The sequence below is a fragment of the Bombus impatiens genome, unplaced genomic scaffold (assembly GCF_000188095.3).
Source record: "Bombus impatiens unplaced genomic scaffold, BIMP_2.2 scf_1707, whole genome shotgun sequence".
In the NCBI taxonomy this organism is placed as follows: Eukaryota; Metazoa; Arthropoda; class Insecta; order Hymenoptera; family Apidae; genus Bombus; species Bombus impatiens.
Window position 1 is genome coordinate 225,747 of NT_178126.1, and position 16,381 is coordinate 242,127.

The window sequence follows — 16,381 nt, forward strand, 5'->3', positions numbered from 1 at the left end:
CATATTCACGATAATTAATATTCATCCTTGCGCGTTAATATTCAACCTTGCACAATCAGGAATGTCCGATCGGCGAGCGATTTTCAGACAGAGCCGGTGTCCCGTTAAGAAATTGCATTTGTATGCTATCGAACGAGCCGATCTCCCCTTGGAGAACTTGGTCGTAGTTGGATCGTATTATTTCTATCTTTCTTTACCTTTTTTCCTCTTCGTCTTCTTTCTCCTATTGGCTCTTTTCGTAACAGTAAATTTGTTTCGCGACCCCTTTCGTATCCCGAACTCAATAGCAGACGATATCTAATTGCAAAGGGAGTCGGGAGAAGCAAAAGCTTCTTCGTGGCTTGGCGACGTGCGAGAATTCTTATCGCGATTGTCATTAGCCTGATTCGAGACCTCCCGCCGGCGAGCAGCTTTCTACGGGTACGCGTTATTTATTGGCGGATTAATAAGCGGCTGGCTAACCAGTGATTAGAGGCCACCGCACCGCGACTTACATTATCGTAAAACGTGTCGTTTGTGATTATACCGCAACACCGTGGAAAAAGTAACTTTGTTCCATAGGTATCTTTCTGTTTCAAACCATCGACTGCTTTAGGGATCGATAGCACCTAATTCTGATACGACAAAATTAGTCTTTCTTTTATCTGCAAGTCTTTTATCTTAAAAGTCTAAACAATTATCGATTCTAATACGGATTAAATTCATCTTTTTTATTTTTGAATTCTGTCTCTTTACTTTCTTTTTTTTCCTTTTTTGTAATGTTTTGGATTCTATAATTTCATTAAGTGGTCAAAAGCTTACCGTTAGCGGTCCTGGTGTAGACTATGTTAGTTTCTGTCTCATTTTTAAACTGCCTTTTATTAAATCGTAAAAAATTTACTGACAAACTTGCTGATGTCGATTACACAAGACCTATTTTTTAATTTCGAGCTTCTATCTTCGTGCTGTGAGCTGCCGATTTTGTACAACAAAGAACACACTACTGCGGGCTAAATATAATAAATTTAAGCATCGTTGGTATGGGGCGCGTATCTACGTTCATAGCCCAAATTGGATAGTTCTGCGAAAATACATGCATATTCGTTCGTAGTCCATGGCGAATAATTTTCTAGGACGCATATATATATATGCATAGCGCTGAAGGGGATAAATTTGCTTTTATTTATTACGCTGTTAAGGCTGTTGTATCAAATTTAGTTTCATCTCTCCGTTCAATCTTGTTTAAATAAAATTCACTATAACATCTAAATATTGTATTTATTACCTCACGCATATTAACTAATATCAACTTATAGTCGTATTTGTTTCGAAGAAGACTCTCTTTATCTATGATCTACGCTGAAGACTGTTTCCAAAAATGTGTAATAAAATTATAAATATAAGTATTATAAATATAAAATTATAAATTATAAAGCCGAAGTCTTTTGGTAACCACTGGTTTAGTTAGAATAGGAAAGTATCTTATTAAATATAATAACGAAAGACTTTTATTAATTTTAATTAATTATTATCGGTAAGCAACAATAGATAAGTATCACAATACGAAAATTAAGTCATACTTTCATAATTGTTCGTAATTCCTATAACAACAGATTGGTTTTTGTTTTGAAGTGATAAATGATTTTGCCAGATTTACATGTAATTCGTTCATTTGATACGATTAATATAAATTTACTGAGTTTACGATATAACGTTAAGAAATAAATGTAAGAAAGAGAAATTGAGGTATAATCGTATCATAAATTTGTCCGGCACATTGTTCAAGTTATAGTAAGGATACAAGGATATCAATAAAATGTATAAGTTAGTGATAAAAAAATGACCAAAATTAATATCTGTCACACAATCTTACAGAGTCAATATATTAAAAACTTAAATCATTTGAAAAAAGAAAGTATCATATTGAAATTACATTAACATATTCGAATTAAATATGCGATTTGTCAAATCAATATACCCGTTAGATTTGGATTAGTCACGGTAATTTTTCTGTCAGTTGAGAGGGGCCTTATTTACAATTGATTTATAGCTCAAGAATTAAAAAGATCTAAAGATAAAGAAATATGATAAAACAAACGTATAAGCTTTACCATCTCCTATGTATGCATTATTTTCTAAAAAAAAATTTGATCGCATTATAGTATTTTACTATACATAGCTGTAATAACGATGAAGAGTAAAATCACTGAAAAATCTTCTATCTATAATTTTATAATAAAATTACACTCTATTTTAGGAAATAAATAAGATTTCCTGTATTTTTAAAGAACAGTGTACGTTACAATAAAAATGTTTCCTTATTATTCAAATTACTAATGTAATCCTCGATTTTACTTACGAATATAATTGCCTCTTCTATTTAGTCCAATGACTACTAAAAGAAAAAGTATAATTTCATTATATTTTTTATAAATGATTCTTAGTTAGACAACATTCAACGTTGTAAAAATATAGAATTAAACCATGAAACATCCGGCACAGTTTTTAAACTTGCCCTGCTAAATAACGAAGAAACAGCTAAACTTTCAGCATCAGTACTAACATACTTGTACATTGCAACAATGCCGCCAATATCTCTATCATTTTGTTCCTACAGTCTGAAATGTTCTATGAGATATTGTCTATAAAGAAAATACAATTTAATTATCTTTCCAAATATTTCTATCAAAATGGAAGAGTAATTTCTACGAGAATTCATATTTAAACGATTTACCATCTGAATTTTACCAACTGAATTACCATCTGAATTTTATTACGTTTTCATGCACCGGAACCAAAGAGGAAATATGCATTTGCACGAAATACAATATAAAACGTACTAGTAGACATACATTCGATCTTAAACGTAGGTAAATTTATTCGTATTATTTTATACATATACAGGGGATACAGAGAACCATAATAATTGTAAATATTTCGTAACATCCAGGCGATTTTCCATAAAAAGTTTCATCGTGTATACCGGAGACTCGGAATACGATTACCTTATCGACCTACAAGGGAAAAACCTTTCGATCGAAGGAATTGATCGCAAAGAATCGATCGAGTGTATCGTCCTTGCTCGACAGGATAGAGAAGACCTTTGCCATGATGACGCTCCCACTCACGATAGAAAAATCTTTTCTCACCGATGGGCGTTTTATGTCGCAACCGACTGAATGATAACTCTGTGTCGTTTAATATTTAAAACAGATAACGGCACGTAGAATGGTTATTGCAATAAACAACGGTTAATCCCTTGTAATTCTAAGCAGTGACTGGTTTGACATTATGTTATTACACATTCCTTTCTGTTCGAAGCTTGGTTGAATGCTAAATCAAAGTTATTTACGTGTAATCAAGATATCCTGCAAAGGCAGGGATTCTAAGCAGTGTAGCATAGAAAATTGTATATTAGTAACATAGTATCGGAGAGTTTAATTTTTCTGCTAACTATGAGTTGTATTTGTTCGATGAGAGCTGGTAGAAATGAAACTGAGAAATTCAATTTAGAGATTTTTTACTGTTTACGATTTATTCATTCGTAAGTAAACAAGAAAGATGGAGTTTTATAAATGGTACGATTCTATTATTTCAAAATCCAAGACTATGGTAAAATTGTCAGAAAGATAACAAAAAAAAAAACATTGACATACGTGAGTAATTCAAGTATTCAAGTAATTAATAGAATAATTGTAACAATTTGTCCATTAGAAATTATAAGTAGCCTTTCAGACAATATTGTAGCATCTTTTCTAGCAGTAAAACGTACTAGTAGAAACTTCTACCCCTTCTCTCAAAATATAATAAAGAAATATTATTTCTTCTTTCAAGAAGTAATTAAAATTTTTCTGAATTTTTAACGTGTTGCGTTTCCTATCTCGTACTTATACAAAAATTGAAAATTTTACAGTAACTTTACAGTTACAAAAATCGGTGTACGTACATATAATAATGAAATCCATTTTCACAACAGCATGTCAATTACAAATCGCTCGAAAAAGCAACCTCGATCCATAACATACTTTCACTAAATTCGAACACGTCGGTACCGATACAACAATCACGTCAACGTCGACGAAACGAACGATCGAAATCAGTTCGAAGCTCAGCGCTTCCTGGTTTCTAATTCACTGGCGAACGATGGTAGTATAACAAAATTCAAACGGCACGTACTATCAATCATTGAGATTGCCTGAAACCAGTTGGAGCAAGATCGATCGTTGTCAAGACAAACTCGAGCATCGTATCGTTATCGCGTCGGGTTTTTTCTTCCTCGTCGATTCTCCTCTTTTCTTTTTTTTTCTGTTTCTTTCTCCTCTCTATCGCTTCCTGTTTGCTCATTTTGAAGAGAGCAAGATCGATTAACAACACGCCGAGAAGCAAGAGTGACTTTTTAGCGAGAGAATCGGTACACGAGTCGAAGAAGGACCCAGCCCTCCAGGACCAAGATAGAAATACCTTAGTCGATGGTGTCGTTCACCTTCCGAATGACCGTGCTCAAAGACCGGTCCAAAACGAGTGCTGGAACACAGGTCAACAGAACGAATCAAGCTTTCTTGTTGTCGTTTAAAGCCTTTGCTTTCGCAGTGTTTTGGCCCAAGTGCCCTAGATTATTTTTTCGATATGTGAGAAATTAGGGCGATTAAATTGAAATTTATGGAACAGATGATTTATGTATTAGGCCGTTTCATAATTTTATGATTAAGTTGCATTCTGTTCCGATATATAAAAAAAATATAGATATTCTTATGTCTATGAGAAATAACATATAGTGGCAATAAAAATCTTGACTCGTTCTACTTAATAGTACGATTCCCTATTTTACTTACGAATATAACGTCCTATTTTACTTAATCCACTAACTATTAGAAGATTGTAGTGACAGAATAATTTTAGTACATCTTTTTAAACATAGTTTTTGAAGTATAAATTAATATGAATTAATGTAAATATTTCTTACAAACAAATATGAATATAAGCTACATCTGTATAATGAAACTTTATCTTTCAAGATTCCCTAATATTATAGGATAATATATCTCTTAGACGCCACTGTTTCAGATACATCGGGCAATGTAATTTCACATATAATTTTAAAATTTTCTGTCGCGCCAAGTGTCGTGTCATTACTTCTTAATTATCTGTTTTAAATAGCCAATATGTGTAATTTTTATGGAGATTTGCAGAATGATAAAAAATAGCAATATTAGTGACACAGTATGCTTTAGGTATTTTATTAAAAAAATGAAACGACAGTAGCAGCTGAGAAGGATAATGTGGTTTATCTGTAACCTTTAAGTACAAGAAATAAAAACGTATAAAAGATTATTTTCGATGTTGCAGAAGAAAAATTTTAAGAGGATTGATATAGAAAAATCAATTTGTAAGAAATAGAAAGGAACAAGAAATTGATCGAATTTATTAATGGTTTTCTACAATTTCATGTAAAACTTTTGATAAAGAGAAGATAAAACTTGCAAAACGATTTAGTAAATTCATTGCGATGGATGACTTACTGAAATGTTAATTACTTTCTGACTAGGAAAAGTATACTGAAATTATTTTTACTCGACTCTCTCTCTCTCTCTCTTTCTCTCTGTTACTTTATATTAGACAAAAATTTTATTTTTCATTCAGCTGAACAGAATATACTAACTATCTTTTACGAGAAATTTTGTATTATCGTATGTAATGATTTCTAAAATATTGAAAGTGAAAAAGATTATATACTTTATATCTGTGGTACTTTAAAAATCGCGAAATTAAAAAATACGATTTATGATCTTCCTTTGAATAAACCCGAGTAAAATTGTTGATATAGAGCAATGTAAATTGAATATCGTTTCAGTAATGAAAACGTCTCCACGTTAAAATGCTCAATTCTTCATGCGCAGTCTCATGACTGAGGGAATAATTTACAGAAAGAGTAATTATGAATGTAAGTTGGACTTTAATGTATGAGTTTGTTACTTATTAAGCGTTTTCACTCTTGGTGAAAGTAATTTCGTTCAGACAGAGATTAAAAATAGGATGACTCACCTACAAGGGACAGCCAGCAATTAAATATTACATTTTAATCGTCAAAGAACTGTCGTATATCTTCATTAAACTTTAAAACGTATTGATTTAACAGCCGATGAATCTTCAAAAATGAAATAAATATTTTTCTATCGAATAGTGTTACTTTCATTCGGAATATTTATTCAATCATAACAGTAATTACTAAAAAAAGAAAGACCAGATGAAAGAAAGATAATTAAATACGAAAAAATTTACATACGTTATATATGGACATGAACTACTTAAAACTCTTATAAAATAATCGTCTATACAAAATTATTAAAATAATAGTTTCCAAATTATCTAGTAAATTTCCACTTATATTAGGTTGTTCGAAAAGTGTCTTTCTTTTACAGACACGTCTTTTACAACGATGCATCTTTATACAAACATGAAACCTAATCTGTCGAACGTTGTGATCTTTATTTTGATAGAACAAAATGGATCATACGTAATTCGATAAAATAGTATAAAACGAAAAATATTGTGCATCCGTTATTTCCTTACAAAACGAAAGAAACTTTTCGGGCGACCTAATATTACACAATTGATAAAAAAAAAAAGAAAAGAAGAACACATGAAATACAATTATTAAAGGTTCATATTTGTTTCTGTCTCTCACGTAAATTTTCATCTTTTATATTGTGATTTACGATCCATATAAGGCAACGTGTGTGAATTACATACGTATAGGATGCACAATATGTTATTGCCGTACCTTTCGACTCCATACTTATGTCAAAGATAAAGGTGTCGGATAAATGTTAGCATTCACGCGATGACCGGGTAAAGGGAAAGAAGATAAGGACATTTACAAATTGGAAATCAGAAACACGGAACTCACGTGCAGGCATCCTTTGATCGAGTACACGACCAGGTCGCTTTCTCGAAAATTAAGGATCTGAAAATATTCGCGGTTTTGATCACAATCATTCTGCGGTCGATCGTTCTTCAACCCGTCATTATACCGTACCGCACAAAACAAGTACACATACATATCTCTCGTTCCGAATAAAGGCGTTCGTCGATTTCTTACGACTAAAGCTCGTTACGTGCTTAACCCCGCCTTGAACAGGCATTCTTTCTCGATTTAAATTCTCGGTTTTTCTACGTTCTCACAGTCCTTTCCATCTCCTTACATACATCATTTATTTCTTGAAGTTTTATGTCTTTGTTACCGTTTAACGTTAGATGGGGAATATCATTAAACTTCTGAAGATTATGCCGAGAAAACAATCTCTTCGTATCTTTTTTAATTTCTATATTTTCTACATTCTCATAGTCGTTACCATCTTCCTACGTATGTACATGATTTATTTAATGAATATTTTATGTTTTTATTAGCGTGTAATATTGAATTGAAAATATCATTTATAACAAGCAGTGAAGTGGTGAGATTAAAATAACCTTGGTATTTGGGAAAATTATTTCATTCACTCTTGTATTTTTGGTAGCTTTCTTTTTTATAAGTAACTGATAGTACGATTAGAATCTTGACTTTTTTAAAATAGACCTTGAGTCAACGTAGTAATATCAATTGGTATTTTTAATCCTTCGCAAATCGAATCGCATCGATGCATAGAAGACAAGATACGAGATAAGCAAATTTGTAAATGAAATAAATAGAAACCAATGTGTTTATCCATTACGTAGAATGAAGATACTCTACAAATCAACATAACTACAGTTTCATACTATTTCCCATTACCACTTACGAGAAAATATTTTCCTTGTACACATATATTACACAACACGAATACATTAACCTCCTAAGGTTAATATAACATGCAAAATACAAATCAATTGAAACATCGTAATCTGATAAAACATACACGCGATTACCAACAAATATCACTGATATAAATCTAGAAATAAATGTAACGTTATCTGTTATAACAGTGAATACGCTAATCAGAGAAACGCCGACAATTGATCAGTTTCACCTAATGCAAAAGAAATGTTTTCTCAATCGTGGAGTTTCCCTAAACCACAGAGGCTGAAACAAGCGGCACCAAAGGCGATTAACCTACTACCAGTTTATTATCCGCAGTTGAAACGCTTCGAACCTTTAAGTACAATATATTAGCGCGCGTTTACGTTTAATCGTACGATTGCTCAACCGGTCGACGCATTACGAGGCGGCGCGGCAGCGTACGAGAGGGAAAATTAATTCAACGACGGGAGATTTATGGGCGAACGCGGAAGATAAAATTACCTTGGTCAGATTATATTTTATTGCGTATCGCGGAGGTGTCAAGAAGGGTTGCGCTCGTTGCGTCGCGAGCGAAACTATAAAATGGAAATAACGCGTGTACTAAACTAAACACGCGCGATCGACATTTGCATAATACCAGCTCCGTACACGTAATTGATTTTGTGCTTGAGCATTCGGTATATCAGTGTTAACATGCGTCGTGTCACGGAAGAAATAAAAGTCTCCGGACGATCTGAAAGCTTTTGTTTCTTTCCCGGCGCACCGTTTCAATCGATTACAAATCACTTCGATCAATTACAAGTTGATGAATTCAAAGTTTCTTTATCTTTGTTATTTTACAGTGTAACTTACGATCGTTTGTACTATCTTTCTGTGGCGAATGAGTTTATTAAATGAGTAGATTGAATTCATAAATGAGTTTATTAAATATTACTTGTATGTGAATCGTGAAATCGACAATTTTAAAGAACAATGGAAATGATCAGTTTGGCTACTGAAAGAGTCATTTATACAGGGTGATTGGTAACTAGGTGGTACAAGCGGAAAGGGGGTGATTCTACGCGAAACAAGAAGTAGGAAATATAGAATCTTCTATTATATTAATGTGATATTGTACAATTCATAAGACTTCAATAATGTTTATTATTAATGAAAAATGACAATTAAGTTTCAAATTCCAGGATTTCTATCATTAAATTCCAAAGCCTAAATTTCAATGCTTTTTTGTTACTTTTGCTTATATATGGGTTATATAGATATTGTTCATGATATAAATTTTATTAATTTATAAATGCCAAGAAATACGATAAGAAGACTAGTTTATTGTAGAAAAATAGGAATCATTGTATTCTGAACTACATGAGAATTATTGACAAATAATCTTTAAAAGTAAGTAAAAATAAAGCCTACCCCCTACCTTAATAATGCAAAATTCTCCATCACGAGAAAAATATTCGTAACTGTTCCAGCCTGCAGAATAAAAAGCAAAGTTTCAAATTAATGTCACTAAATAACAAAAAGTTAATAACCACGCCACTCCGCTTCGAAAAAGTGAAAGGAAACTCCACCACAAATTTTTGCACTCAAAATGTGTAATTAGTCCCCTGTCCCACTTAATTTGAGAAAAAGGAAGAACGAACCGATATCTGTTTCGAAGGAAACAGCTTATAACACTTTATGTGGCTCGCTCTCTACATACCTTGATTCGTTTAACGAAAATTTTACCGTAAATGACTGCTACGGATCGAATAACATGACAACCACAAGCCACACGACACAGTTACGTCAAAATATTTGAATATCGCTACAATATTTGCATTCATATAGCAATATTATGTATGCATATTACTTTTTATTCGTAATTTATTCTATATTCTGTGTTCGTATCAAACAATTTGGTTTGTCGTATCGAGAAATAGGATTATTCGCCAGTTTCCAGCCTTATTTTCTACAATAGACAAGATATTGTATTTTGTGAATGTTAACATAGAGCGTAAACACGTAGGTTATTTTTAAAAATCAATTATATGTCGATTCTAAATAAACGTTGGCAAACAGCACGTGGTAAATTCGTTCTTCGACATCGATATTCATTATTCGTACTTTCCTGCAACCCTCGAGTTTGCATTCCGATACAGCATGCATAAAACCAACGTTAGCCCGAAAGATGTAAAACAACAGAGAGAAATGAATGTACATGGAAATTGTTTTCGACATTAGTATTCGTTGTTAAAAATAGAAAACTAACAAACACTTATATGGCAACACGAAATTACGAGTATGATATATCTCTGTGAAAATTAATTCTTTTTGTAAAAAATTGCGAGTGGACTTAAAAAATTGTGCAGCTAATATTCTTCTCTTTTATAGTTAAACGCAACTAACATAGCAGACGATTTTCCTATATATTTTCCTGGAAATAATAATTTCGATATTGTTCCCATTCCAATCTTCCAATGCAAATTATACAACAAATATTTGATTTATTAAAACGAAAAAATTAAAATCTTCTGAATTTTATCTTAACCATATAAGTCCGTGATTTCCGTGACCGCCAAAGAACTTTTCGAACACGCGATATCTGATTACTTAATCAGAAACAGTGACTTCTTTTCCCTTCGATTATCAAATTTATTAAAGGACGGTGGCCGCCCGGTGTGAATGTTCTGTCTTGAATCAAGTACAATTTATCTTCTGCTGTGTCACAGAATTTTAATTATTACTTTATGTGTGTTACGAAACGAAAAAGGTCGAAAATCGTTGATATACGTAATGAAACTTAAGAACTTACTTTCCACTTATAACGATCCTTTATTTCAAGCAAGTAATACTTGAAGATGCTGAACTTAAAGCGGAGAATCGTAGCCAGACGACTTTTCAGGTTGGCGAGAGCACTTGTACCTGTGCCAGGACCTCTCGTGTCAGTTCCGGCAATCTGCCTAATTATACGTTGCATTATACATTACACGCGTTCGCGTGCACGCCTCGCTATAAGGATAAACCGTTGTTGATCGCGGCTTTCTCACGAACTTACCTCTCTTGTCTGTTAGTTCGATCGATCTGTTCGTACTACTCTTTCCCTCTTGTTCGTTATCTCTGCCCGAGGAAGACGAAAGCTTGACGTTGGTCGATCAAACCGACCGTCACGGAACATAGCAACGATGGGGAACGATCGAGCGGAAAAATGATTTCGTTGGAGTCGCAGTTAGACACGGGAAAAAGTGGCAGCTAGCTATCGGCTGAGGTTAGCAGGCAATGAAAAATGGTTGTTCCATTCACGGAGTGGAAATTGATACAAGTAGGGATATAAGATTGATTGATGCAATATTGATGGAGAATTTAATCTATTAAAAAGATATAATTATGTGATCCATTTTCCATGCTGTGTGAGATCATTGAATATACAGTGCTTGGATTATCAACATGCGGGTTTTTCGGCATTTCTGAGAGATTTCGAGGTAGAAAAATCCACAATGCAAACAATTAATAACCATCATGGTAAATATATAAACTTGGTATATACGCCAACTATATAACAGATCGATACATCAATATGTAACATAATATATATAATATCTAACTGTAAGAGGAAGTTATTCAGCAAATTTATACTTTGTGTATATTTATACTTTTATGCAAACCGCGCGATCATGCCATCAAGTTTAATAACTTCTGTACAGCAGGCGTTTAAGCGTGTGGTTTTAAAATTAAAAATATGGAGATAAAGATACCATCTGCCTACATGTTTTACCTTCGATCGACAATCTAGTAAATTTCGCCAGCATAAACATTTTATTGGCGTTTGATGCGTCCCGATTTCGACACGAGTCGATCGATAAATTAAAATGAATTAATCGTGATTTATGAAAGAACGCGAGCGACGTTGGCAAAGTATAGTCTTGGATCTCGTTGCTGGTTGAGATCTCGATCGGATCAAAGGAAAAGCGATCCTACGCACTGGAATCTGTGCACGTGCACCTGCATGTGCACTTGCTGCATTCGCGTTTGAGCACGGCGGATACCGATGCGCCCGACCACGATTTTTCGATCGGTGCAAGCGCAAATTATACGCAATTTGCATAACTGTACCCGTAAATCTTCCCGCGAAAGATGTGAACGACGCATCGATAATCGGCGCACGGTTATCCAAAAATGACTCATTTAATTAACCACAACGGCCGATCTGCGGAAACTTGTATGCAAAGTGTTGCACAGTTTATAAGAATTTGACACTTCCTGAATGTAAACAAAAATCGCGAGAAGAGAATGCGTTTAAAATTATATGCTAAATATTGAGAAGGTATTTGCATTTGTTCGGCGATTTCTTAAGAATTGTCTAGTTTATTGGATACCAAAACACGACTAATTTATCTTTTAATTTATTACATAGATTAAGAGAGACCTACGTATAAATACGAGTAAAATTTATAATAATTAGAGATTTTAGTAAATTTTACGCTCGTTGCTTGCCTATAACTGACATTTCCTCTGCTTTGACATCTCTAGATGTTACTATTAGAATTATTTCAATGAAAAATTGTTCCATAAATTATAATCAAAATGATTCATACTTTTAATGAATTTTTGTTATAACAATTTCATTCTTTCCATCGTTATCTGTATTCACAAGAACAATTACTACATTATTATGTAACTAAATATCCCGATTTACTATTTCAATTACAATACAAATCATGTGATTATGAAGATTGTTAATAGAAGCTTCTGTTACCGCTTAAAAAAGTTTTTCAATTAAATAAAACTTCACTTTTCAATATATAACAAATTATTAGCGACTCGATGAAAATCATAGAATTCTACTAGCTTTCGGCAAACGTTGATCTGTTTCAAAAACTTTTGCAATTTGTACGAGCTTGTTTAAGATCTTTAAGTATTTTTGTACTGAAATTTGTCACGATTTCTCATAAAGGTATATTTCTCTGCGCAGTGTTAAGAAAAGGAAAAACTACAATGAGAAATCACAGCATGAAATGAAAAATATACTTTCACCCACGAAAGCCGATAGTCGTTTCAGCCACAAACACAAAAATGGCTGATGCAATCGAGAAACTCTGATTTCGAGGAACTTCGCATGATCGAGCATTAATAACAGTCGCATATAACTACCAGTGCAGTTCGATATACAATTTATAACCCCGTGCAAGATCGCGTATCCTCGATGCGTATCGATCACGTTTCGATAGTATTCGAATAATTATTGATCTCGTCACTGACGCTGGATATCTTCTTCGATCGTAAACACAGGAAGAAAATTTTGCTGGCCACCGTGAAGGGAAAAGCAGGCAACAAGCATATAAAATTCAGGCTTGGACGAGAAACGGATCCGAAACCTGTTCGATAATTAGCAAACTCGTCTTAAAGTGTCGGTTGAAAACCGGCGATATTAGCATGGCTATAAATTACATCGCGTACGCATAGCTGTGACTATTATTTTAGGATTTTCCGCTAAATTTCCGAGGACCTTACTGGTCCTATCCCTTTTTCTAACCGGCTACTAATTACGCCAGACAAACAAATTGGCCCCCGAAATGATGGGATCCGAGATTTTGTCATCCTTCGATTTTTAATTCGCTTTTTAATTACGCTTAGATACGCTTTTTAATTCTCTATACAAAGGTATGTAGCGGCACTCGATACCAACTAGTGTCGAACGACGGCAGCACAGTGGTTAATGCGCCTTAGGTTACAAACGTTTGGGACCCGGGTTCGTATCCCGGCGACCGTAGTCAGATTTTTCTTCCATGATACAAAAAAGAGAAGAGAAGCAGCAGTACCCCGATAGCGACATCTACACACGCAGCAGCACCTATTACGACCTATCCACCTCAAGTATGTGGGATAGTATAGTGCTGATAGGTTTGGTAACAATATGATTTGTTTCAATATCGTTCACGTCAACACAAAATCAAGTATGATGCTCCGTCAGTCTATATGCCACGCAGTCATCATTCGTCACTCACTCCTCTCGTCACAACGGTCCCAACGCTCTTTTTCACGCTGACTACACTCCTTGACAACGCTGACAACACTCACCCCTCAACTGATTAACAGCTATCTCCTATGCTATGGCTCTGGTATACTCGGCACGCACACGTTCCACAGATGTGGATGACCCATGGTCAAGTAAACCTTCTTAATTATCCAGAGTTTTTCTGCGGTACTACAGATATTAAAGATATTTGTCTGGGAAAATGCTTAATTTAACTTGTTTTTCAAGTTAACTTCTTAAATAATGGCTGGCTTTTATGGTCGGACGCTTTAAACTCGAAACAACAACGATTCGTCTCACATGTGCGTAGTGCGTCGAGTTAGAACGAATACCAAAGTTGAAACAATGCTGGCGGTAGCTGTTAGTGAGGAAAGAATTTTCTCGAGATGCTATCTCGATGGCTTTGTGATGAGAGCGTGCGTTAATTTGATTGACTACCCGAGAAGCGTTTCTCAATTATACTGTCGGAAAGATAATTTAATGGGGAAGACGGGTAGGTACATTTCGGTGATGTCAAAATCGAATGGTTTTAAGTTGTCGTCGCCTACCTTATAACCTCTGCTCCTCGCGGAGAATTAAACAGCTTGAAATTATATGTTTATGATCTCGTACCTGGTAGTCGTGAAAAGGAGGCCAACAGCAATCTAATTCGCGTTCTTCGGGAAATTATAATTAGATGAAAATTAACCTACTGCTGTAGAAAATATTTGAATACTTCTCAGGAAACATTCATCGGTTTATTAACGTGGTTTTATATTTTGTAATTTTATTCTGTCAATTCCACTGTATGCTCGTTATAATATAAATTGATGAAACTTTTCCCTAGAATGAGATTGTCCCATGAATTTCCTACAAAATAAATCAATAAATCACGCTGCATGCATGTACATGTGTATACAGAGTATATGAATTTCATTCCTAATTTTATCATCCGTAGTTTCCTAACTTCTCTCCCGTCCCCTTCCTAAAAGGATGTAACTTACTTATCTAGAAAGATATAATTATAAAAATTACTTTTGACTCTTTAATTCAAAATTCTAGCTAGAATTCGTGTATCAAAGATTGCTTACAATTCTCAAAAATGTCGCAAAATTTACATTATTATAAAAATAGTTATTACTCTCTTACAAATAGATGAGACTAGCAACTAAAAATAAATACAAAAGCCAACCTCCTTATATAATTTTTGTATAATTTTTGTATAATTATACAAAACCATATTCCCACGAATATGGTATAAAAATAGAGAGCTAAATAGAAGCTAAATACAGAGGTAAACAGAAGCTAAAATACACATTCTATGAATTTTTGCATCCTCGCATTTCCCATAAATGCATAAAAATCCGATCTAATTCTAACTAACAAGACTAATAATCAGAATAACCAAAAATAAATACGAAATTACTTTTAAAATTAATCGCCTTTGTTCAAACCTTCAACCAACGAATTCGTACGTTCGAAAGAACACGAATGGCAATGATAAGCAAAAATACACGTGAAGTCACTTTCCAGATCGATGCTTCTAGTTCAAAATCCATTTATATACTTCTTATAAAACCGACTGCGTACATAGGAGTTCTAGTCTACAACCCATATACGATAAAACGTGTGCGGACTCTTTATTGAGTTATACAAGAGTTTATTCGATCGTAACTTCAACTCGCAATAAAATCTACGAGAAGTATGTTAACAACGCGCGCGAGGAGATAAATCGCGACAGGAATCGCGGCGCGTTCGAGATCGTTGAAGGATCGTGGGGACGCGTGCCTACTCTAGCGGATCGAGACGCGTATGCAGATGCACGAGGACGATCGCGTGGAACGTTAGAATGCAGAAAAGAGGTGTGTACCGACGAGTTAACGTTTTAAGTTAAATTCTTGCCGAGTCAAAGGAACGCTGCAGGCATCAAGTCCATTATCTTCGCCTTCGACGACCTGCTCGGATGCCGTGCGCAATTCCTTCAGAGTGTAACAATGCACCTCTTCCAAAATGGCTTCGTTATTCTTACCTCGCGATGACGACACGCCCATTTAAGAATTTTCTATTGTCTCGAAATACGACGACTAGAATTCCACTTATCGCTCGTCTCGTCCATCTCGCAATTGGCTAGATCCTTGTCTCGTGAAACTTTATTATTTTTAGATACTAACTCGCAGAATTATTATTCAATTTTCTTTTTCTTTTTCTCTTCTTTCTGACACTTTTACGGGGAATGAATGGAGGGAATGATTAAAAGATTTCAGTTTCGTAGGATTGTGAATAAGTATTCAGGTTTGGAGATGTGTCGGCTGTAAGTAAAGTTATCCCTTGATTACAGACTACCAGCCAAACCCTAATTGTAAGTGGAGTCTGAGTTTTTATTTTGTTACAATCCCGTAGAGGATTTTAGAAGATGTACTGACGAACAAAATAGTTGTACGTGTTAGGTTCAATTTTATAACACGGTAATTTAACGAGAAAAATATAAATTTAGTGACTAAAAATACACCTGTAGTTGAGGGTTGAATATACGGTCGACCCTGCTGCTGTCCCTGAATTTTTATGTCTAAATCATAGACTCGTTTTGACAAAATTAATGTTTTAACAAAATATCTAGTAAAAATTGAAACGAGAAA

The 16,381-nt window shown here is 34.3% G+C and overlaps 1 protein-coding gene across 5 annotated transcripts in view; it reads left to right on the top strand.

Moving 5' to 3' along the window:
• The window catches only part of LOC100745394 (class A basic helix-loop-helix protein 15-like), a 292,682-nt gene that overhangs the window by 193,047 nt on the left and 83,254 nt on the right, over positions 1-16,381 (top strand). The window lies entirely within an intron of this gene.